Here is a 26,211-nt window from a genome sequence, read left to right on the forward strand (position 1 = left end):
CAAATCCATACACATTAATATTAACCTTGAACATTAATTTCAAGAAGTAGAGCTATGAATTCTATATTAAATTTTTTTTCCTTAGTGTTTCATACCTTAGTATCTAGAGTATTATCAATCCTTCGATGTTTGGGTTTCTACATCCTATATCAAGGTTAGTGTGGACAACAGGATCTTCTCTGGCAACTTGCACACTCACTCATACCTACCAAGCTACTTTGCAGCAATCAGTGGTTTCAATGATGTTTGAAACACCTGAGTGCTTTTAGAAAGATAATCAGAACAGGACTGTGATATACAATACATTCTTATTTTAATCAAATTAAATTTGAAGATCATCACACCAATATTTTAAATTTCTTAATTGGTGTATATATTGTATAGATATAGACATAATATATATGTATTCTGCTGTACATATGTACCATACTTTCTAAGCAAATAAATGCTAAGGAAGATACATTCCAGGATTAGGAATGATAATATAAAGAAAATGAATTGAAAGCTATTAGATCTTAAACAGTTCTTACTGAATTAACTCGTTTAATTCTTACCACATATACATGAAAAAAACAGAGTATGCCAGGTGGTTTTGCAATTTATCATCCTCTTTTTATTTTGTTAAATGTCTTCTTTTTGTAGTTTTAGGATGAGTGTTGGCAGGCTAAGGTGCAGGGAATTATTTTTCATTTAATAATAATTGGAAGATTATTGAATCTTCCTTTCCAGCCAAACAATCCCTTCCTCTGAAAATTAAAAAATAAGATAATAAACACCTGCATTTTTCAAGGCTAATGTTTAAGGAGAAACCAAATTTCCACTATTAGTTTTGAGAGCATCAAATGAAGCTTGCAATCTTTTAAAGAAATGTAATCAATAAGTTAAAATGATAAAAAATGATATTATAATCACTCAAAATTCTTAATGTAAGGTCCATTAGTAAAAACAAATAACTTCTTAATCATACCACTAGGACAAGGCCAATTGACTCCTTCTACTCATTAATATGTAATAATTTAGCAGAAACATTTCATCATTTCCATAGTAAAGAATTGTAATTCTTACCAATGGCTAATAATCAATATAATTTAGTTAAGAAAAAAGCACAAGCAAATCTGGGTCCAAATAAATGTCAATTCAATTCAAGTAAGAACAGAAACGCATATATGTATAGAGGAAATTTCTTTAATTGTGTAGTTGCTACTAATTAGTATAGGCTTTATTAGATAGAAATGTGAACTGTATCATTGATAACAATTAAAAAATGGATGGGTAGAGTAGAAAAAAAGGAAACCTAGATATAATAGACGTTACTGTATTTACAGCATGAAAGGCATAGGGTTGTAGTGCCAAGTTAGGGATTATGGTATGCAATGCTCCTTCCTAGAAATATGTTCTGTTCTTTGATATAAGAAACATGTTCATACAAACTCTTCATGTGATTCTACAACTTATAAACCAATAATTTGTTGTTAATATATTACTCTTTAATTTACTAATAGCAATAATAGCAATATTCATAACTTGTGGCCTTGATCTAAGAATCCTGGTTTCTAAGGTATGTAAATGAATGGTTCAAATACAGCTTGTGACTTTTTATGCCTGGTAACGTTCTGCTTACCAGACACAGCTGGTGCTTCACCAGTTTCTACAAGTAGTGACATTGGAAAGCAGAATACTTTGCCTATAAAATACCTTGTAAATATTCACAGACATTTGGTGATTATTCTCAGAAATTAAAACAAAAACACTTTAATACAACTTTTATTCCATGGGAAACAACATATTCAAGCATTAACTAATCGTATTGATACAAGATACTGTCCTGCAGTTGTAATGAAGATGTACTCAAAAACAACTTACCAAATAATCAGTTATTGAAATCTTTTGCCATTAAATTAATTGACCTTGAAACAGATCATTTATTAATGAAATAAGAGAAAATGTATTATGTGGATTTTCTTCCTTAATTCTAGTAACCACCCAAAGCTGACAAGCTTAATATGACTTTTTCTAATAGTATGTGGCTTCATATAGTCTATGATTATTTGCACTACTATTAGAAAACAATGATCTCTTTTCCTTCTTTCATAAGTGTTTTTCAGCATTAAAATGACAGTACAGTGTAGAGTTTAAAATTTTTTCCATATCTCGGAAGTATGTTATATTTTGTCAATTTTATCAGCATGCTTCGTTGTAAAAATAGTTCCTTAAGTGTAAGAATTTCTTTCTTCATTAGAACAAAAATAACGGTGAGCCAAGATCGCGCCATTGCACTCCAGCCTGGGTAACAAGAGCGAAACTCTGTCTCAAAAAAAATAAGTAAATAAAAATAAAAATAAAATAAAAAACTCGGTAGCAAATAAGAAATAATTATTTTAGAATATTAATATAAAGTCATTTACAAACACAGATTAACACAAGTATACTATACTGGCATCTAAAAGCTCTCGGATAGTTTTGCCATGAGTGTTATGATTTCTAACATATACAACTACTCTTGGTAAATTTGGAACCAACTGGAATACAATACCTTCTAATTTTACTTGTTAGATTTATTTCTAGAACATTCGATATTATTAAAACCAGAAGAAAAGCATTTTGTGTGAATTTACATTTTAAAATATAACTTTTAAATAATTTTTTCATGTATATATATATTTATCAAGGCATTTGAAAGATAAGTGAGAAGTGAAAACATTGTTTCTTACTAAAAGGTGTGCTACACATAGCAGAATGCCTTGTTTCTGTAGTACTAACACATTAAATGCCAGCATCACCATCTTATCACTGAAACAAAAAGGCTCCCCAATTTAGATAATGTTCTTTAAAAATTGCACTGCCCCAATGAGAGTCACATTAGACCATGGCCTCTTAATCTATCCTGTGTGTTGCCTGAAGCACCATATTGATCATATCATGACTCTACTTAATATTTATAAGATAAACTGCAAATTCCAATATCTTCCATCATCTTGCTCCAAACCCAACTCAGAATTTGTCTCTGTCAAGATACTTTATCTTAATGCTTCCATTCATGAAGCACTCTTACTCATTTGAACCCATACTTTTTCTTTACATGGCATTTATGCTGTTCTACACTTTACTTCTTTATATGTGTCTCTACTTTTATTTTTAACATTATGTGGATTTGGTATAGATGAATCGTTCATTCTAATTGGTGTGTTCAGAAATTTTAGTCATTAGAAATAAATAACATAAATAAAATATTCTATGCTATAAATATTATTCGTACACTTACATTCAAAAATAGAATAATATTTAGGTATTAAGAAAACATTCTCTCATTAAAATCTTTTAGGACTACAGTTCATTCTAAAGCTCAAATAACAAGAAGAAAAATATAAAAATCCTTTTCATATATTCAATTGCATTTGATTATTGACAATTTAATCAATAAATTTGCTTGGTTCTCAGATTATTTTTAATTAGAGAGTCATATTCTCACTGAACTCCTAAATTTTTCACTGCATTTTCCCTGGTTCAAAAGTTACAAGAAAGAGATTTATGGCTAATAAAAAAAAATAGAATCTTTTAGAATGAGGCTGAGACTGTACATTTGCAGCTGAATCAAAATGATCTATATAACTTTCAATAGGGCCAATTTGCTACAAAGTTTGCAAGATTCTTTAAATGACAAAGAAGCTAGATGTCACAGTTCCAGTTATTGAGGGCACAACATGCATAAGTCACAGTAAATTGGGTTTGTAAAAACATTTATTTTAAAGTGATCTACATGGAAATGTAGACTTAGCCAAAGAGACTTGTTAAATTTGCTCAAGCCCAGAGATTTTCCTATTAAAGGATAATGTGCTCTTCATGTTATATATAAATCTTTGGACTAACAGCAAAAATATACCTTGCTTTATGTTTATTAAAGAAAATGTAAATGAATAAGCAATTAGAGAACTGAGAGCAAATACTCTCTACTAAAAATACAAAAATTAGATGGGCATGGTGCCTGTGCCTGTAAGTTCTAGGTACTTGGGGGACTGAGGCAGGAGAATCCCTTGAACCAGGGATGCATGGTTTGCAGTGAGCGGAGATTGCACCACCGTACTCCAGCCTGGTGACACAGCAAGATTTCCATCTCATAAATAAATAAACAAATAAATAAAATCCTTTCACTGAAAATATCTCTGTATATCACATGCCTTGGTTTGCCACTAAAGACTGTGTACATCTGACACACTAGTTTGTTTTATTTTTTTCATTGACTTTTATTCTGTTCTGAGGTACAGGTGCAGATGTGAAGGTTTGTTACATAGGTAAATGTGTGCAGTGACTGCGGCACAGATTATCCCATCACCTTGGTATTAAGCCCAATATCCATTAGCTATTCTTACCGATGCTCTCCCTCCAGCTACCTCTCCTCAGACAGGCCCAGTGTGTGTTGTGCCTCACCGTATGTTCATGTGTTCTCATCATTCAGCTCCCATTTATAAGTGAGAACAGCAGTGACGTACTGTTTTAAAGAATAATATGATTTATTTCACTTGCACCCAAGCATGACGTTTTGGCTGAATTATTTGCTAAGGATCTCCAGATAGTCCTAATTACATTTTCAGGTTTTATTACACACTTGATATAACAAAAAAGTTCATTTACACACTAAGGCACTTGTGCCATGTTCATCCTGGGTTCACAGGGGAGGCAAAACACAAGCATAAGTCTAGATTTGAAGTTACCCTTATCCCTCCCACAAATTACATAGAGTGTTGAGAGTCCATGCCACTCTGCAGTCAGCCCATGTTAACTGCTATAAAGAGTACATATATGACTGCATTATATAAATTCATATTAAAATTATTTTTTCTAAATGAAGGATATAACCTTCTCTATAAAGTAGTATAAGTGATTGTTACCTAGATAAGTGTAGCAAATGATATTTTTTTTCTGTTCATCATAAACAAAACCAAATTTTGGGTATATATGTATGCATGGGTATGTTTGTGTATATGTATGTGTATATATATATATATATATATATATATATGTATAGACATAATTTTCTAGAGTAAATTATATATTAATATATATTTCAGGTGAAAATAAAAGTATTTTAAAAAATCTTGAAGAACTGAAACTTTAGCAATATTTATATCATGCTGACATAAGCCTCCAATCAAAAAAACCCTATAAAATTTAATAAAATATATGACATATAATTTAGGCCTTCAAAAAAGTATGTTCAGTACTGCAAGTGCTGAAAGAAGAAAAGTTCAAGACTTTCCTACTGATTTCAGTAATTCTCTACCTGGGGATAATTTCCCAATTATGACTCATTGAGATCATGGAGTCCCTTCTAAGATGCCAAACAACAACAGCAACAAAAACCCAAGAACTAAAACCTGACTGGTAACAAAGAAAGGCCTGGGATGGAATTTCATAGTGGAGTCCATCTGGGACTAGCTGGGAGTCCATGGCTAAGAGCTGAGCTTCCTGTTATCAGCGTGTGACTACCTGAGGCTTACGAGAGAACTGTTTTGACAAGGTTCAGAACAGAACACAGATGCATGAAATGAAACAGCACTGATGCACTTTGGAAATCTGGCCTAAATAAAATGGAGCAATGTTATTAATGCCTTATTAACATTTAAACACCCAGCTGAGGTACCACGAAAGCCATAGAAGTAAATACCTGTCTAGACTGAGTTTCATTCAAGACCTATTGAAACAAAGTCTAAAACCAAATCCTGACAACATCTGCATGGGGCTATAGCTGTGAATTTGAGTTTCAAAGAGTAGCCAAGAAAGACATGACCACTAATACAATGCTGTATCCTAGGTGGGGATCCTGGAGTGGAAAAAGGTTAGAAACAAACTAAGAAAATTTGAATAAACTGTGGATTTTTAATTAAAAATCATGTATCAAAATTTGCTCATTAATTGTGACAAATGTGTCCTACTAATGAATGTAAATTGCTAATAATAAGAGGAACTGGTTGTTCAATATACGGGCACTCTGCACTATTTTCACACGTTCTCTGTAAATCTGAAATTATTCTAATTTTTTAAGCACTAAGTAATACCACTGCATAACCTATATAATATTTAAAATCAGTGCAGTTGCCATTTGGAAAGACAGGTGATTGAGGTATCAAAATACAATAGAGGGACCTGTCAAAGGACAAGAGCTAGCAAATAAGTATTGGAGCTGATGAAAAGTCGACAGTGTGTGGCCTGAGTGCTTTTAACTGTGCAGCTTGATTCTGCAAATTTGTGGAAACTAAGTCCAGGAAATGACAATCAATGATGAACTGCCTAGTATAAAATACTAGGATTCCACTTATGAACAGGATCTAATAATCCTTCCTTACTCCTAGTTTTCAGTGTTTAATAAAATTGCCATGACTTTCTTCAAACATTTGCTTTCTTGATCAAGAAAGAAACCTTCTCGAGAGAGGACTCAAGATGGCGCTGTGAAAACAACCCAGAATTGGAGCTCGCGTTGAATCCGCAAACGGTGAGTCAGAGCTGCATTTACAGACTGATCTTTGTTGCCCACAGAACGGGGAAACTCCCAAGTATAAAAAGACACGGGACGCCAGGCAGTAGGTCTGCCTGGTGAAGCCGGCAGCCGGGGCGGCGGCGGCCGGCCCTACCCAGCAATCCCCACAGGAAGCGCTTGTCCGGGGCCCTGTTGAACCAGCAACCTGAGACTTGAGAGGGCTGGACTTGAGACTGAACGAGACTTGGACAGTAGCCCAGCCCAGGGGATTGCAGGGACAGATCGTTCAGGATACCCAGTGGGACGAACAAAACCGCGATTTCAAACTATCCCGAGCAGACGGTCCGAGACACTCTGTGGGGGAGGGGCGTCCACCACTACCGAGACAACCCGCCCCAACTGAGATACACGCCCACTGCTGACGCAGCCAGCCATTGCCGAGGCAACCCACCCCAACTGAGATACACGCCCATTGCTGACGCAACCAGCCGTTGCTGAGGCAACACGCTACAATGAAGAGACTCCGCCGCAGGGCGTGGCGGAGACCACAGCACAGCCGGCAGGAACAGCGGGAATCACACAACAGCAGGGCGGAGCCTCGGCAGCCAAACAGGGGCTAGTCTGCCTTCTAGCTGGGCAGGACACCTGATCGGACATCCAAAAATAAAGCCCAAACCCCTCAACACAGAGCATTTGAGAAAAAAAAAAAAAAAAGGGTTTTTTAATGAGCTCTGTTGCAGCAGAATAAAACATAGCAGCCTAACAGCCTGAACGAACAACAGAGTGCACAGCTCAGCAATTAAACCCCTATAAAGTACAAACTGTCTCCTCAAGCAGCTCCCTGACCCCTCTATATCCAAAAGACTGACATTAGGCAGGCATCATCCTGGGACAAAGAGAGCAGAAAAAGAAACTGGTAGCATCCCTCGCTGTGCCACAGCTACTAAAGGTGCACCCCAGACAAGCAGGGTCTGGAGCGGACCTCAGCAGTCGTACAGCGAAGGGGCTAGACTGGTAGAAGGAAAACCAAGCAACAGAAATACTTCATCATCAACATTCTGGGTGTCCACTCAGAGACCCAAACGAAAAGTCAGCAACTACGCAGACGACCAGCAGACAAATCCACAAAGATGGGAAGAAACCAGCGCAAAAAGGAGGAAAACACCCGAAACCAGAACACCTCGCCTCCTAGAAAAGACCAAAACTCCTCACCAGCAAGGGAGCAAAGCTGGACGGAGAGTGACTGTGATGAAAGGATGGAATTAGACTTCAGAAGATGGATAATGAGAAACTTTTGTGAGCTAAAAGATCATGTATTAAATCAATGCAAAGAAACTAAGAACCTTGAAAAAAGATTTGAAAAAAGATTCGAGGAAATGATAACAAGAATGGATACCTTAGAGAGGAATATGAATGAATTAAAGGAGCTGAAAAACACAATACGAGAACTTCACGAAGCAAACACAAGTTTCAATAGCCGAATTGACCAAGCAGAAGAAAGAATATCTGAAGTCGAAGACCAACTCAATGAAATAAAACGAGAAACCAAGATCAGAGAAAAAAGCACAAAAAGGAATGAACAAAGTCTCCAAGAAATGTGGGACTATGTGAAAAGACCTAACCTACGTTTGATAGGTGTACCAGAAGGGGATGAAGAGAATGAATCCAAGCTGGAAAATACTCTTCAGGATATCATCCAGGAAAATTTCCCCCACCTAGCAAGACAGGCCAACACTCAATTGCAGGAAATACAGAGAACACCAAAAAGATATTCTGCAAGAAGAGCAACCCCAAGGCACATAATCGTCAGATTCAACAGGGTTGAAATAAAGGAGAGAATACTAAGGGCAGCCAGAGAGAAAGGTCAGGTCACCCACAAAGGGAAGCCCATCAGACTCACAGCAGATCTCTCGGCAGAAACACTAAAAGCCAGAAGAGAGTGGGGGCCAATATTCAACATTCTTAAAGAAAAGAACTTTCAACCCAGAATTTCATATCCAGCCAAACTGAGCTTCAGAAGTGAAGGAAGAATAAAATCCTTTGCGAACAAGCAAGTACTCAGAGATTTTGTCACCACCAGGCCTGCTTTACAAGAGCTCCTAAAAGAGGCACTACACATAGAAAGGATCAATCAGTACCAGCCATTCCAAAATCACACTGAATGCTAAAGAGCTTCAACATAATGAAGAATCTACAACAACTAACAGGCAAACAGCCACTTAGCATCAAAATGGCAGTATCAAATTCACACATAACAATATTAACCCTAAATGTAAATGGACTAAATGCACCAATCAAAAGACACAGACTGGCAAATTGGATAAAAATCCAAAACCCATCAGTGTGCTGTATCCAGGAAACCCATCTCACATGCAAGGATACACAAAGGCTCAAAATAAAGGGATGGAGGAAGATTTACCAAGCTAATGGAAAGCAAAAAAAAAGCAGGAGTTGCAATTCTCATCTCTGATAAAATAGACGTTAAAGCAACAAAGATCAAAAGAGACAAAGAAGGCCATTACATAATGGTAAAAGGATCAATACAACAAGAAGAGCTAACGATCCTAAACATATATGGACCCAATGCAGGAGCACCCAGATACATAAGGCAAGTTCTTAATGACTTACAGAAGGACTTAGACTCCCACACAATAATAGTGGGAGACTTTAACACTCCACTGTCAATATTAGACAGATCAACCAGACAGAAAATCAACAAGGATATCCAGGGCTTGAATTCAGACCTGGAGCAAGCAAACCTGATAGACATTTACAGAACTCTCCATCCGAAATCCACAGAATACACATTCTTCTCAGCACCACATCACACCTACTCGAAAATTGACCACATAATTGGAAGTAAAGCACTGTTCAACAAATGCAAAACAACTGAAATCATAACAAACAGCCTCTCAGACCATACTGCAATCAAGTTAGAACTCAGAATTCAGAAACCGACCCAGAACCGCACAGCTTCATTGAAACTGAACAACTGGCTCTTGAATGTTGACTGGGTAAACAACGAAATGAAGCCAGAAATAAAGAAGTTCTTCGAAACCAATGAGAACGAAGACACAACGTGCCAGAACCTCTGGGACACATTTAAAGCAGTCTCTAGAGGGAAGTATATAGAAATAAGTGCCCATATGAGGAGAATGGAGAGATCCAAAATTGACACCCTATCGTCAAAATTGAAAGAGCTAGAGGAGCAAGATCAAAAAAACTCAAAACCCAGCAGAAGACAAGAAATTACTAAGATCAGAGCTGAACTGAAGGAGATTGAGACACGAAAAACCCTTCAAAAAATCAATAAATCCAAGAGCTGGTTTTTTGAAAAGATCAACAAAATAGACAGACCACTAGCCAGATTGATTAAAAATAAAAGAGAGAACAACCAAATAGATGCAATAAAAAATGATAAAGGGGAAATCACCACGGATTCCACAGAAATTCAAACCATCATCAGAGAATATTACAAACAACTCTATGCGCATAAACTAGTAAACCTGGAAGAAATGGATAAATTCCTGGACTCCTGTGTCCTCCCAAGCCTAAACCAGGAGGAAGCTGAAACTATGAATAGACCAATAACAAGGTCTGATGTTGAGGCAGCAATTAAGAGCCTACCACACAAAAAAAGCCCAGGTCCAGACGGGTTCACAGCCGAATTCTACCAGACACACAAAGAGGAGCTGGTACCATTCCTTCTAAAACTATTTCAAACAATCCAAAAAGAGGGAATCCTTCCCAAATCATTTTATGAGACCAACATCATCCTGATACCAAAACCCGGCAGAGACCCAATGAGAAAAGAAAACTTCAGGCCAATATCCATGATGAACATAGATGCAAAAATCTTCAATAAAATATTGGCAAGCCGATTGCAACAGCAAATCAAAAAACTTATTCATCATGATCCAGTAGGATTCATCCCGGGGATGCAAGGCTGGTTCAACATACGCAAGTCTATCAACGTAATTCACCACATAAACAGAACCAAAAACAAAAACCACATGATTATCTCAATTGACGCAGAGAAGGCATTTGACAAAATTCAACAGCCCTTTATGCTAAAAACCCTCAATAAACTCGGTATCGATGGAACGTATCTCAAAGTAATAAAAGCTATTTATGACAAACCAACAGCCAATATCGTACTGAATGGGCAAGAACTGGAAGCATTCCCTTTGAAATCTGGCACTAGACAAGGATGCCCTCTCTCACCACTCCTATTCAATATAGTACTGGAAGTTCTAGCCAGAGCAATCAGGCAAGAAAAAGAAATAAAGGGTATTCAAATAGGAAAGGTGGAAGCCAAATTGTCTCTATTTGCAGACGACATGATAGTATACCTAGAAGACCCCATCACCTCAGCCCAAAAACTCCTGTAACTGATAAGCAACTTCAGCAAAGTCTCAGGATATAAAATCAATGTGCAAAAATCACAAGCATTCATCTACACCAATAACAGACTTAAAGAAAGCCAAATCAAGAGCGAACTGCCATTCGCAATTGCTACAAAAAGAATAAAATACCTTGGAATACAACTCACAAGGAACGTAAGGGACCTCTTCAAGGAGAACTACAAACTACTGCTCAACAAAATCAGAGAGGACACAAACAGATGGAGAAACGTTCCATGTTCATGGGTAGGAAGAATCAATATCGTGAAAATGGCTATACTGCCCAAAGTAATTTACAGAATCAACGCTATCCCCATCAAGCTACCATTGACTTTCTTCACAGAACTGGAAAAAACCACCATGAACTTCATATGGAACCAAAAGAGAGCCCGCATAGCCAAGTCAATTCTAAGCAAAAAGAACACAGCGGGGGGCATCACACTACCGGATTTCAAACTATACTACAAGGCTACAGTAATCAAAACAGCATGGTACTGGTACCAAAACAGAGATATAGACCAATGGAACAAAACAGAGGCACTGGAGGTAACGCATCGTACATACAACTATACAATCTTTGATAAACCCGACAAAAACAAGCAATGGGGAAAGGATTCCATGTTTAACAAATGGTGTTGGGAAAACTGGCTAGCCATGTGCAGAAAGCAGAAACTGGACCCCTTCCTGACACCTTACACTAAAATTAACTCCAGATGGATTAAAGACTTAAACATAAGACCTGGCACCATAAAAACCCTAGAAGGAAATCTAGGCAAAACCATCCAGGACATAGGAGTAGGCAAGGACTTCATGAACAAAACACCAAAAGCATTGGCAACAAAAGCCAAAATAGACAAATGGGACCTAATCAAACTCCACAGCTTCTGCACGGCAAAAGAAACAGTCACTAGAGTGGATCGGCAACCAACAGAATGGGAAAAAATTTTCGCAGTCTACCCATCTGACAAAGGGCTGATATCCAGAATTTACAAAGAACTCAAACAAATTTACAGGAAAAAAACAAACAAGCCCATTCAAAAGTGGGCAAAGGATATGAACAGATACTTTACGAAAGAAGACATATATGAGGCCAACAATCATATGAAAAAATGCTCATCGTCACTGGTCATCAGAGAGATGCAAATCAAAACCACATTGAGATACCATCTCACGCCAGTTAGAATGGCGATCATTAAAAAATCTGGAGACAACAGATGCTGGAGAGGATGTGGAGAAAAAGGAACACTTTTACACTGTTGGTGGGAGTGTAAATTAGTTCAACCATTGTGGAAGACAGTGTGGCGATTCCTCAAGGCCTTAGAAATAGAAATTCCGTTTGACCCAGCAATCCCATTACTGGGTATATATCCAAAAGACTATAAATCATTCTACTATAAGGACACATGTACACGAATGTTCATTGCAGCACTGTTTACAATAGCAAAGACCTGGAATCAACCCAAATGCCCATTGATAATAGACTGGATTGGAAAAATGTGGCACATATACACCATGGAATATTATGCAGCAATCAGAAATGATGAGTTTGTGTCGTTTGTAGGGACATGGATGAATCTGGAAAACATCATCCTCAGCAAACTGACACAAGAACAGAAAATGAAACACCGCATATTCTCACTCATAGGTGGGTGATGAAAAATGAGAACACATGGACACAGAAAGGGGAGTACTAAACACTGGGGTCTATTGGGGGGAAAAGGGGAGGGCCAGTGGGAGGGGGAGGTGGGGAGGGATAGCCTGGGGAGAAATGCCAAATGTGGGTGAAGGGGAGAAGAAAAGCAAAGCACACTGCCATGTGTGTACCTATGCAACTGTCTTGCATGCTCTGCTCATGTACCCCAAAACCTATAATCCAATAAAATATTAAAAAAAAATAAAAAATAAAAAAGTAAAATCTAGTTTTAAAATTAAAAAAAAAAAAGAAACCTTCTCTATTGAAGTAATCCAATTACTATTAATTCATTTTCCATAAAACCTATAGGAATGAAACTATCTGAGAGCATTTTGAGAATAGGAAAACTATAAAAATTACTCTAAATATAAAGTCAATTTCTTAGACTCTAGACTTAATATATATTTTCTATATATAAAACGAGTTTTACTCATCAGAATGCTCGCCTATATAGACTGACTCTTGGGAGAAGACTGTGTAAACTTGTATCTCTCTCTTTTGCTCAGGTTCTGTGATGTATTTGCCTGAGGCAAATTGCAGATATCTATTTTTATTCCTGTAAAGCCAAACAACATCTTCAAAAGTTAAATGTAAATATTCCCCCAAAGAATGTTAAACCAATGTAGAATCCCTGAGTTCATTTTTATTATAGCTGTGGATCTCATGAATCTTTTAATTATGTCTTCTGGATTGCTAAGAATATGCAGTCCTGTGATGTTTAGTAATGTAAGAAATCATTGTGTACACAGTATAATGTTGTGTCCCAAATCCTTGGGACTTTCTCCTTGGGGAGTTGTACTTCCTCTGGATTTTTCTCGTTACGGTTTTCTGCAATTGTTAAATTATCCATCTCTCTTTTTTTGATGCTTACATACATACATCCCTTCCCTTTTTTGTACATTAACCCAATGTGGAGCAAACCCATGCTTTCTATGGGTAACTCAAACACATCTTATGCAGGTCAGCTATCCATAGTAGATTTTTGATTTTTTTTTTCTCTCCCAGCCTTTCACACATCACCTTCTCTTTTGGGAGAAATAATATCCAGATGTTGCATCTTCAATTTTCAGGCAATATCCTTCACTGAAGCTCACTCCATTACAAGATCCCAGGTCAGTCTTGTGGGCTCATGTATGCCAAGCTTAACATTCCACCTCTGATTGCCTGATCCATGACAGACTAATCAAGTGAGAGGTAACAGTCGTGAAAGGTAGACTAAGCCATATCTGGGAAGTAAGCTCAATAATTTTTTTGGCTGAAGGCGCTTTAGATGGAAGTTGTAACATTTGCAATTAGAAAATTACTATTGGGGCTGGGCATGGTGGCTCATGCATCTAATTCCAGCATTTAGAGAGACCAAAGGTGGATCACTTGAGGTTGGGAGTTCAAGACCAGCCTGGCCAACATGGTGAAAACCCATTTCTACTAAAACTACAAAAATTAGCTGGGCATCATGACACATGCCTGTAGTTCCAGCTACTCAGGAGGCTGATGCAAGAGAATTATTTGAATCCAGGAGATGAAGGTTTCAATGAGCCAAGATTGTGCCACTATGCCACTGGACTCCAGCCTGAGTGTGACATAGCAAGACTCCATCTGAAAAAAAAAAAAAAGAAAAGAGAAAACTTACTGTCACATACAATGTAGGCAAAACGGAAAGGAATTCAGGGAACTGACTCACATGGAATAAATAGATTGCCCTGCTTACAAAACATCTTCACCACTGTGAAAATCTCAGAACTTACCTTCCAACTTTTTCCTGGCTTCTGCTCATATTTCTGGCTCCTCTTTATTCTATCACATTTTATCACGTTCTACCCTGTCTCCAGGAATCCCTCTGTCTTCCTCTGTAACTGACTGGTACAACTACACATTGGACCTAGTTCATTATGGAGATAAACTATAATATTTTCAGAATTTGTCAGTTAATTTTTAACTGTTTAAATTGTAATGTACGTGCTCATGTTATAAAATTAGAAAGACACCAAAAGCTACACAACTGAAAGAACATTTTCCTATCATTACTGTCTCCCAGATATGTAATCTTCCTCCCTAAAGATACATTTTTACTAATTTGTGAGAAGAAATTTAAAAAAATTTTGGAAATATTCTATTGGTTTTTAAAGAGACTCAATAGATTACACTTTTACAGAGAATTTTGAAGAAGAATAATTGCTTTAGTTATTTGTTATTATATCATTATGCAGGGAATATAGAAAATAATTAGATATATAATTTTATCCTTCTTAGGGAATTATGTAATAATTGCCTTTTCTGTTTGTGCTGAAATTTATTTCTTAAAAAGGATGAATAAGTGTGCATGACTAAAATAAAATAGAAATAATGACTCTATATCCCTCAGTTATTTCATGTATTATTATAAAGTTTACATCAAAGGGATAAAATGAGAATATTATAGTACAGAATATTAAATGTATTTTGAAATATGCATATAAAATGTCCACTTAAAGTTAATTAATTGCCAACATATCAATATCCCACTTTTCTTTTTATAATTGTGTATCATAAAATTAAATGCTAATTAGTAACTATCTCATTAAAATTTTTCAACTATGATTTGAAAATTAAACCATCTGTAAAATAGTACCTCATATATCAAAAATGTAGAATGCCAATGAAATGTTATATTATCATGTTCACCTTCATTGGATTCCTGTTATTGGATCAGCATTAGCCTGGTTCAGTTGTCTCCACCCAGGCTCTGTACACATCCAAGAGGCATATATTCATATATAATCATTGCAGAATCTAGTTATTTTGCCCTGATTCTCATGTGGTGCTTTTCACTAATTTTCATTATCTGTGAAACACATTAAAATAGAATCAAATTTGTTATTTGTAATAAGTTACCAACATTATTAAACTAGGCCAGTTTAACCTTTTCATTATTTTGTAGCACAAAGTTGTTAGAAGGAATATACATTTTCTGATTCTAATTTAGAGGCTGTACATCCTAAATCCCAGAAACTAGAAAAATTTCTAGTTATCATTGTGCCTGAATTTATAACACTTTAAAAACCATTTACCCATACTTGGAGATATGAAGTTACCTCCAGGATTTGAAAAATCCCCCTAATTTGCCTGGATTCCTTTTTCTGCTTATACATGATGAGGAGAGATATTTTGGCAATACTGAGATAGATTTCCCAATTGTCATTTAGCTATGCTTCTTTGCATTATCATTCCAGTGATTGCTTCAGGGATTACTGTGAATTAATTTAACTCACATCAATCTAATTAACATTGTATTTTTAAATGAACTATAAGAATCTTGCAACACTATAGTTTCATTTTTTCCTCATCCTTTGCACTATTCTTTTTGTATATATTCCTTCTACTTACATTAAAAACTACCATATTTTTGTGAAAAATTAGTTCATATATATATGTGTGTTTTTAGAGAAATTAAGACCAGAAAGGTTATATTGTCTTTTGTATTTACACATATACTTATCAGTTTTGTTCTTTCATTCCTTCTTGTGGATATGCATTAAAATTTGGTTTCACTTCCCCTCAGATTAAACAAATTCCTTTGGCCTTTGGCCAACATAGGTCTGCTACTGATAAATTTACTCTGTTTTTTCTTTTAATATAAAAACCTTTTTTATCTTATCTTGATTTATGAAGATAAATCTTTTCAGTCACAGGGCTGAAATTGTTAAATCAAATGACTAAGATGACCTGAATTATGACACAAGTCGAACTTCCAGCCTTATAAAGTGTCTCTTGTTAAAGTGAGGTCATTGATTGGGAGAGAATGGGATCCTATAAACTGGCATAAAGACTCAAGAGAAGACCCCAATGAAACTATAGGCACTGAACACCTAAATACTAATGAGTCTTCTTTGCCAATAGAAGAAGTATCCCTATCCCAAGAGAAAGTGACCTCCTCAGTTACCAGAGGTATTGCCTCTCCAATTCCAATAGAAGTGGCTTCCATATCCCCAGTGAGTGATAGCTCCTTTTTACCCTCTGCAGTATCAGCCTTTCCAACTCAGCATGAAGAGAATAACCCTGCACTGACTGAGGAAACTCTCATGGCCTCCTAGAGGCACTTACCATACAAGACGGCTGATTCTCTTCAGGACACACACCCACCTACCACCCCCTTTGCTTCTAGACCTATAACTTTACTCAACTCCCAGCAGACCCATAAAGATAAGGTACAATATGTGACCCATTAGGAAGTGAATTTCGCTACAAAAAAACTACATGTTTTTAATTTATGCTCACAAAAACCAGAGGACATATGTAGACATGTAGACATGGAAGAAACATAAATTTGGATGAGGATGAATTTATTTTCATAGGCTCACTAAGTGGGGAGTCTGTGTTCAGTGTTGTAGTTCAGGGAGTTAGAAAGGGTTCTAACCATTTGTTTAGTCGATTAGATGAAACATGGACTAAAATGTGGCCTACAGGGAGTAAATCGGACATGTCAGATTTGTAGAGTCAAAGCAACGATCTGAATAGTCTTATTTACACAGGCCTGTGGTGTTGGCTATTTGGTCATGGTTGTTCCTAGAAGTGAAATAATACATAGGAAGTGTGCTAAGTTCTTGCTTTATCTATATGAGCAGAAAAGCTCTAGGTCAAGTAAACAGAAATATGACCTAAATCATTAAAACAGAATGTCTTGGTCCCTTTGTGCTGCTATGACAGAATACCACAAATGGGGAAATTTATAAACAACAGAAATTTATTTCTCACAGTTCTGGAGGCAGAGAAGCCTAAAATGAAGGCACCAAAGAAATTAGTGTCTGTTGAGGGCCTGGTCTCGACTTCCACGATTGCACCTTGTTGTGATATCCTCTGGAGGGGACAAATGCTGTGTCCTTACAGGATGGAGAGTGAAAGAGCAAGAGAGTGCTCCCTTCAATCTTGAGCCTTTTTTATAAGGCACTAATTCATTCAATGAGGGAGGAGTCCTCATAACTTAATTACTCCCCAAAGGCCCTATCTCTTAATATTACCACAATGAGAGTTAAGTTGGAACCCATTAATATTGGGAAGCACATTCAGATCACAAAATAGGATCATGGCTCCTCAATGTATTCCAAGACTTGAGCCAGTTTATGTAACCTAAATCCCCAGAATAAAGGGGGGTTCAGCACCCCTTAGGAAGTTCCCCAATACATTACCAAATATGTATACTACTATTTCTCTCAACTTTCCCTGAAAGAACATATTGCCTTTTCCCAGGTAACTGTATATTGGGGGAAAAAAAAGAAATAATTAGAACTTTTGAGGACATTCCGGACATTGGCTCTTAATGGTCAGTAATTCCAGGACAACCAAAACAATACTGTGGCCCATCAGTCAGCATAGGTCTTGTGGAGGTCAGCTGATTAACGGAATTTTAGCTCAGGTACTTCTCACAGCAGGTCCAGTAGGTCCTCAAACTTGGCTGTGGTTGTTTCTTTAATTCAGGAATGCATAATTAGAATAAGCATACATACAGCTGACATAATCCCCACACTGGTTACTTTGCAGAACAATTCTCTGGATGGCATAGGAACTACTCAATTCTCTCTGCCTTTCTTGTTTATAGTTATCAAGAATGACCATAGAATGTTCTGGGAATGAAATATTCTGAGATAGAAAGGCAATGCTTAAAACAGCCTAGGCCTTATTTCTGTCATTTCTAGGGAATATATAGTAGAGTTAGGGAGGAACTACTTAGAAAAGCCCGAATTTTGTTCTTTTCTATCCTGGAAGCAGGATATCCTTCAAATCTATAACCCTGTGTGTCATGTGGCCACTGAGGTATGTAACCCAGGATGGACTGCCTTTTTGGGTGCAAGTGTCATACGTGCAGTTAAGACTCCATCTTCCCGCCCCCCACCCGCTGTTACAGCTTTCTTGAGCCTTAGGGAAAGAGCTCACAATAAATGTTAGGTTTCTTTTGTTCCTTGCTGCCTATCTGAAAGTAATAAATTCACATTATGTAACTTGTTATATATGAGTGTGTTCTGTTTCACCATACTTAGAAAAGTTTATTACCAGTGTGCAATAAATCTGCATCATATTCCTGACCTGTGGAATGATAATTATTATACTAGGAAAGGCCAAGTGAAAGCCATCAGAACCACGTCTACTTAGAAAAATAGCAAATTGAAATGCAATATTTCATTTCTAGAAGAATTTCAAAAATTAGTGCCTCTATCTAAGACTTGAAAAATGCAAGGTTGATGACTCCTATCCCATTCCCCATTCAACTCTTCTATTTGGCCTATGCAGAAGACAGATGGCTCTCAGAGAATGATGTTGAATTAACATAAGCTTAATTGCATAGTGACTCCAATTGCAGTTGCTCTACCAGATGGGGTTTCATTGCTTGAGCAAATAAACACATCCCTTGGTATCTGGTGTGCAGTCATCGATGTGGCAAATGACTTTTTCTCTATACCTATTCATAAGGCCACCAGAAACTGTTTGTTTTTAGCTGGCAGGGCCACAGTACACCTTCAGTGTCCTGTCTCACAATGTTATCAATTCTCTAGCCCTTTGCCATCACTTTGTTTACAGGATTCTTGATAACCTTCCCCTTTTGTAACATGTTCCCCTGGTTCATTGCATTGATTATATTGTGCTGACTGGACCTAGTGAGCAAGAAGTAATAACTACTCTAGATTTATTCATAAAACATTGGCATGTCACAGGGTAGGAAATAAATCTAACTGAACTTTGGGCATTGCAGAGCTTATTGTGCACTTTCCTTGGAAGGAAAAATGGCCACATGTGTGATTATGTATCAATTTATGTGCTGTAGTCAATGGTTTGGCAAGATGATCAGGAACTTAAAAGGAACATGATTTAAAAATTATTCACAAAGTCCTTTGAAAGAAGCAGCAGGGAGAAGCCTGTAAAAAAGCCATAACTAAGTAGAAAACTTTCGACAAGACACAGTGAACTTATTCACACACCCAGAATATTACTATGACAACAAGCATCTGACAAAGCCATCACACAAAGATCCTTTATAACCAAGGAATGCATACATTCACCACTGAAAGTACTCAAAGCCAAATCTAGGTTACAATAAACTGTAAACCTTAAGGCCACATCCTTAAAGAGAAAAATAATTAAAAAATAAAATCCAGTCAATTAAGAAATAACTTCAAAAATAATTTGAAGAAACAGTCTACCCAAATGAAAAGGAACAAGAAAAGTAATTCTGGCAATATGAATAAAATAAGATCCTACAACACCCCTGAAAGATAACACTAACTCTGCAGAAGTGGATCCAAACTAAGATAAAATATTTAAAATACCAGGTAAAGAATTCAAAAGATCAATTATTAAGTTATTCTAGGAGATCCAAGAGAAAGATAAAAAAACAACATAACAACATAAGGAAATATTTTTTTAAAAACCAAGTATTTGCATTAAAATTTTTCTAAAGAGATAGATATTTTAAAGAAAAACCTATCAGAACTGCAAATTGAAGTGGAAAGTTTTAGCAGTAGATAAGACTGAGTAAAAGAAAGAATTTCAGAGCTCTAAGACGTCTTTCACATTAACCCAAACAATGAGATAAGAATTTAAAAAAAAGAAATAAACATAGTGTCCAAGTAATATGGGATCACATAAAATGGCCAAATTTAAGAATCATAGGTGTTTCTGTGGAGGAAAAAGCAAAAAGTTTGCAAAACCTATAAGGGAGTAATTGAGGAAAACTTCCCTAGTCTTGCTAGGGATTTAGATATCCAAATTCAAGAACCTAAATGCCTCCTGGGAGATTTATTGCCAAAAGGCGTCACTGAGGCACATAGTCATCAGGCTGTCTAACATCAATGTGAAGGAAAGAATTTTAACAGTGACACAAAAGCATCAGGTAACCTATAAAGGAAAACCTGTCCAACCAACACCAGACTTCTCAACAGAAATCTTACAGGTGAGAAGAGATTAGGATCCTATTTTTAGACCCTTTAAAAAGAACAAATGTAAACCATGAATTTTGTTTCTAGCAAAACTAAATTTCATAAATGGAAGAGAAGTAAAGTCTCTCAGGCAAGCAAATACTGAGTATTTGTCAATATTAGGCCAGCCTTACAAGAAATGCTAAAAAAAAAAAATTAAAACTGAAACAAACGGTTGATATGCACAGAACAGATACACCTGAAAGCATAAAATTCACAGGGCTTATAAAACAGTAACACAATGGAAAAAAAAAACCAAAACCAAGTCACTAGATAACAACATAGTGACTGAAACAGTACCTCACATCTCAGTATTAACATTAAATATAACTAATCAAAAGCTCCATCTAAAAGATATAGGTTGACAGAATGGATAGAAAATTACAAACCAAGTATTTGTTGTCTTCAGTAGATATGGCTAACATAGTCTTATAGATTCAAGGTAAAGGGGTTAAAAAAAGATACTTCGGTCAAATAGAAAGCAAATGAGAGCAAGAGTAACTTTTCTTACATTAGCTAAAACCTACTTCAAAGGAAAAACCTTTAAAAAAAAGTACAAAGAACATTACTATATAATGATAAAAGGATCAATTCAACAATAAAATAGAACAATCTTAAATACATATGCACTAACTCTGAAGCTTCCAGATGTATAAAGCAATTACTACTAGACTTAAGAACAGGAATAGACAAAAACACAATAATAATGAGGGACTTCAACACTCCACTGACAGCACTAAGCAGGTTATTGAGGCAGAAAAGCAACAAAGAAACACTAGGTTTAAACTGCACTCTGAAACAAATGGACCTAACAGATGTTTATAGAACATTTTAACCAAGGAAATTAGAATATACATTCTTATCATCAGCACATGGAACATTCTTCAAGATAGACTATATAATAGGCCAGAAACCAAGTGTCAACAGATTTTTAAAATTCAAAATCATATCAAGTATTATCTCCTTAGACTTTTATGGAGTTAAAACAGAAATGAACTACAGAAAGAACCCTGAAATCTATACCAACAAATGGAAATGAAGCAATTTGCTCCTGAATGATTTTTGGGTTAACAATGGAATCAAAATAAAAATTTAAAAATTTTTTGAAATGAGCAACAACGATAGAAGTTACTGAAACCTTTGGAATACGAAAAAAGCAGTGCTAAAAGAAAAGTTTATAGCACTAAGCACCAAAAAGTCTGAAAGATCACAAATTAACAAACTGAGACCACAAATAGAGGAAGTAGAGAAACAAGAGCAAATCAAATGCAAAGCTAGAAGAAGAAAAGCAATAACAAAGATCAGAGAAGAACTAAATAAAATTAAAACAACAAAAACTAAAAAAGATCAATGAAACAAGAAGTTGGGTCTTTGAAAAGATAAACAAAATTGATAAATAACCAGCTAGATTTACCAAGAAGAAAGATTAAACAACTTTAATTAGAAATAAAATGGAGGCATTACAACTGACACCACAAAAATACAGATTATTGCAGAATACTATATACACTTCTGTGCACACAAGCTAGAAAATATAGTGACAGCGATATAGGCATAGCAACATGAACTTCCACTCATCAAGGCAGATCTGGCTGTGGCCATCGACTAGTGCACAATCTGCCAGCAGCAGAGAGCAACACTCAGTCCCCAAAATAGCACCATTCGTTGGGATCATCAGCCAGCTACCTGGTGGCAGGCTGATTACATTGAAACACTTCCATCATGGAAGGAGAAGCATTTTGTTTTTATTGAAATAGACAGTTACTCTGGATATGTATTTGGCTTCTCTATGCGCAACATTTCTGCCAAGACTACCATCTGTGGACTTACAGAAGCCTGCCTTATCCACTGTCTTGGTATTCCATGCATCACTGCTTGTAGCGCAGCAGTGGACCCATACTTATTGAATTCACTGGTTTTATCATGTTCCCCAACGTGAGTGGGCATCATCCAGTTCTTTGAGATTCTGAATAGAGCAGGCTCGTTTGTGTCTGTTTTGTGTCTGCTTTAGCTGGGATATCAGTCTTCTCCTGTCCTTGGACTGAAATTCACATAATCTGCTCCCTGTTCTCAGACCTTTCTAGTCAGGTTGAAATTACAACATTCTGAAGCATCTGGTTTGATAGATAGTGGAATGGTCTTGTGAAGAGTTAGTTAATGCCAGCTATTTGGCAATACCTTGCCAGGCTGGGGAATGATTCTCCAAGGGACTGTATATGCTCCTGTTTTTACCGTAGCCACGTTTCGCAGGTCCAAGAATCAAGACATGGATATGATATTAGTAACCCACACTATTACCCCGCTAGTGACACCCTAGCAAAATTTTTGCCTCCTGTTTCCACAAGTTTATGCTCTGCTGGCTCAAATATGTTGATTATAGGAGAAATGCTTCCACCAGAAGATGCAACATTGTTTCCATTGAACTGGAAGTTAAGTCTTCCACGCAGCCACTTTGGGCCCCTCATGCCTCTGAAGCAGCAGGCAAATTAGAGTGATGATGCTAGCTGTGGTGATTGATCCTGACTCCAGAGGAAATTAGACTAGTACTCCACATTGGAGATAAGAAAAAGTATGTATGTCTGGAGTATAGGAGATCCCTTAGGTTGTCTCTTAGTATTATGATGTGCTGTGATTAATGTCAGTGGAAAACTCCAAAAACCAATCCAGGAAGGGCTAGTAATGGCTCAGACCCTTTAGGAATGAAGGTTTGGATTATCACACCAGGTAAAAGATCAGTGACCAGCTGAGTTGCATACTGAGGAAAAAGGAAATACGGAGTGGGCAACAGAATAAGGCAGTTATAAATGCCAGACATTTGACCAGTTATGGAAATGAGGACTATAATTGTCATGAATATTTACTCATCATTTTGTTAAGAATAAATTTCTGTGTCTGTGTGTGTGTGCACACATACATAAAGCAAATATCTTTGTTTTCTTCTGTCTCTTATTCCCTTTTGTGGCATAAGATATATTGACTTTATATCATAATATTTCAGTATTGTTAATTTCATATCCTAGTATTTAAGTCAAAGGATTTAAAGTAGAAGAGTAAATATTGTTCAAGAACTTTACTTCCTGCTTCTGAGGAAGGAATTAGTTCACTTTTGGTTATTTGCAGGATAGCTGTATTACTTTAGTTGGAATGACCTAAGTATTGTTTTTTTTAAGAGGTTAGGCATAATTTAAGGAATTTACAGGTACCAAGTTGACAAGAGGTAGATTTATGATTGCTAAATTTTAAAAATGAACTTGAATGCACTGTGGGGTGCCCATCTAAACATTATTTTTGGTGTGTCTGTGAGGATGTTTATGGATAATTTTACCATTTAATATTAGTGAAGTAAATAAATTAGATAGCCCTCCTAATGTTCATGGACATCGTCTAATTTATTAAGAGTGCCAATAGAAGGAAGATGCAGTGGAAAGATAAATTTATCCCTTTCCTCCCTGACTGCCTGCTTGAGGTGGACTTTGGACTGGAATTCACACCATCAACTCCCTTAGTTCTCAGACCTCTAGACTCAGACTGGAATTACATTGGCTTTCCTGGGTCATCAGCTTACAGACAGCAGATGGCAAGATATCTCAGCCTTCATAGTGAGCCAATTCTTCATAATAAATCTCCATATGTATCCTATTGGTCTGTTTCTCTGGAGAACTCTTACTAATACAAGTAGTTTACTACAATTCATATGCTTATAACCGTGTATGAAATGTGCCATTTTTTTTCTGACTGCCTTCAAGATTTTCTTTCTACTTCTGTTGAAGATAATATAGGAAGTTGTGGCTAGAAAAATAGACAAGGAAAAGAAACTAAAAACAACCAAATCAGAAAGGAAGAAATAAAATTGTCTGTTTGCAGGTGACATAATCTTAGGTAAGGAAAACTTGAGAGATTTCACAAAAAAATAAAACTGTTAGATCGAATAAATAAGTTCAGTAAAGGTGCAGAATAAAAAATCAACATTAAAACTCAGTTGCAATTATATAAACTAACAGCTAACTCCCCCAAAATGAAATTAAAAATAAATCTTACTTACAATAGCATCAAAAATTTAACCAAAGAGGTGAAAGATTTTTATGCTGAAAACTATAAAACATGCTTTAAAGAAACTAAAGTAGATAGCAGTAAATGGAAAGGCATCCTGTATTTATGGGTTAGAAAGATTAATACTGTTAAAATGTCCATACTGGCTGGGCACGGTGGCTCATGCCTTTAATCTCAGCACTTTTGGAGACGCTGGTGGGTGGATCAAGAGGTCAAGTATATCGAGACCATCCTGGCCAACATGGTGAAACCCTGTCTGGACTAAAAATACAAAAGTTAGCTGGGAGTGGTGGCGTGTGCCTGTAATCCTAGCTACTCAGGAGGCTGAGGCAGGAGAATCGCTTGAACCCAGGAGGCATAGGTTGCAGTGAGCAGAGATCTGGCCACTGCATTCTAGCCTGGAGAGAGAGCAAGACTCTGTTTCAAAAAAAAAAAAAGTTTATACTATACAAAGCAATCTATAAATTCAGTGGAATCCCTGTCAAAATTCCAATGGCATTTCTCAAATAAATAAAAGGATCATTTCTAAAATTCATATAGAACCCTCTAAAATTCAAGTTGCCAAGGCAGCCATGAGAAAGAAGAACAAAGCTAAATGTATCACAATTCTTGATCTCAAACTACATAGCAAAAGTATAGTAATCAAAATGGTATTGTATTGGCATAAAAACAGCTACATAGACCAATGGAACAGAAGTGAGAGCCCAGAAATTAAAACATACATAGTCAACTAATGTTTGACAATGCTGCCGAGAATACCCAATAGGGAAAGAATGGTGTCTTTAGTAAATGGTGTTGGAAATACTGGATATCTATATGCAAAAATATGAAATTGGATCTCTACCTTGTGCCACTTACAGTACTTACTAAAATAGGATTAAAAGTTAGAACTGAAACTGTAAAATTCCTAGAAGAAAACATACTGGGAAAAAACCCTTTGACAACTGGCCATAATGATGATCTTTTTGATATGACACCAAAAGCACAGACAACAAAAGCAAAAATAAACAAGCGGGACTACATCAAAACCAAGCATATAATTACACACACAATAAACTATCCTTGTATTATTTGTCACATAACTTTATCCAGGATGTTGTCTCACTTCATCTGAAGATAATATGAAGCATCTTTTCATTAATGCATAGATACTTGTTCTAGATACTCATGTCACTTGAGCATTTTATTTTGATAGCTTCTAACTTATTTTGGATGTGCTAAAATAGAATTGAGCTGTCTTAATACATAATTTAATAACATGATGATCAACTTTGAAGTGTTCCAAAAATAATTTGCTACTAAATATAAAATAGTGAATTGCACTGATGCTAGTTTAAATCAATAGTTGTTGTATTCTCCCCTTTGCATTTTATTAAGCTTTGTTTAGTAAAAAGAAATGGGTGTAGTAAAAGCTGTTTTGTTGATTTATTGTAAAATATATACTTTTGCTTGTCACTCAGGATATATTATCCTTTTTAATGCCTTGAGTGGGGGAGATAAATGCATAAAGGTTGCTGTGTGCCACCTTCTCTGTACCCCCAAACCCAACATAAACATACTTACCTCAAACTCATTTTCACATCTACCAAGTTATGTTTCTGCCAGAGCGATTACAGAATTATCAGAATTGTACAAATCAGCTCTCTGATT

General features: G+C 36.3%; 1 long non-coding RNA gene across 2 annotated transcripts in view; it reads left to right on the forward strand.

Annotated features, from left to right (window-relative positions):
- The window catches only part of LOC128932377 (uncharacterized), a 365,408-nt gene that overhangs the window by 315,999 nt on the left and 23,198 nt on the right, over positions 1-26,211 (forward strand). The gene's annotated exons all lie outside the window — the stretch shown is intronic.

This window comes from Callithrix jacchus, chromosome 6, assembly GCF_049354715.1.
Source record: "Callithrix jacchus isolate 240 chromosome 6, calJac240_pri, whole genome shotgun sequence".
Taxonomy (NCBI): Eukaryota; Metazoa; Chordata; class Mammalia; order Primates; family Cebidae; genus Callithrix; species Callithrix jacchus.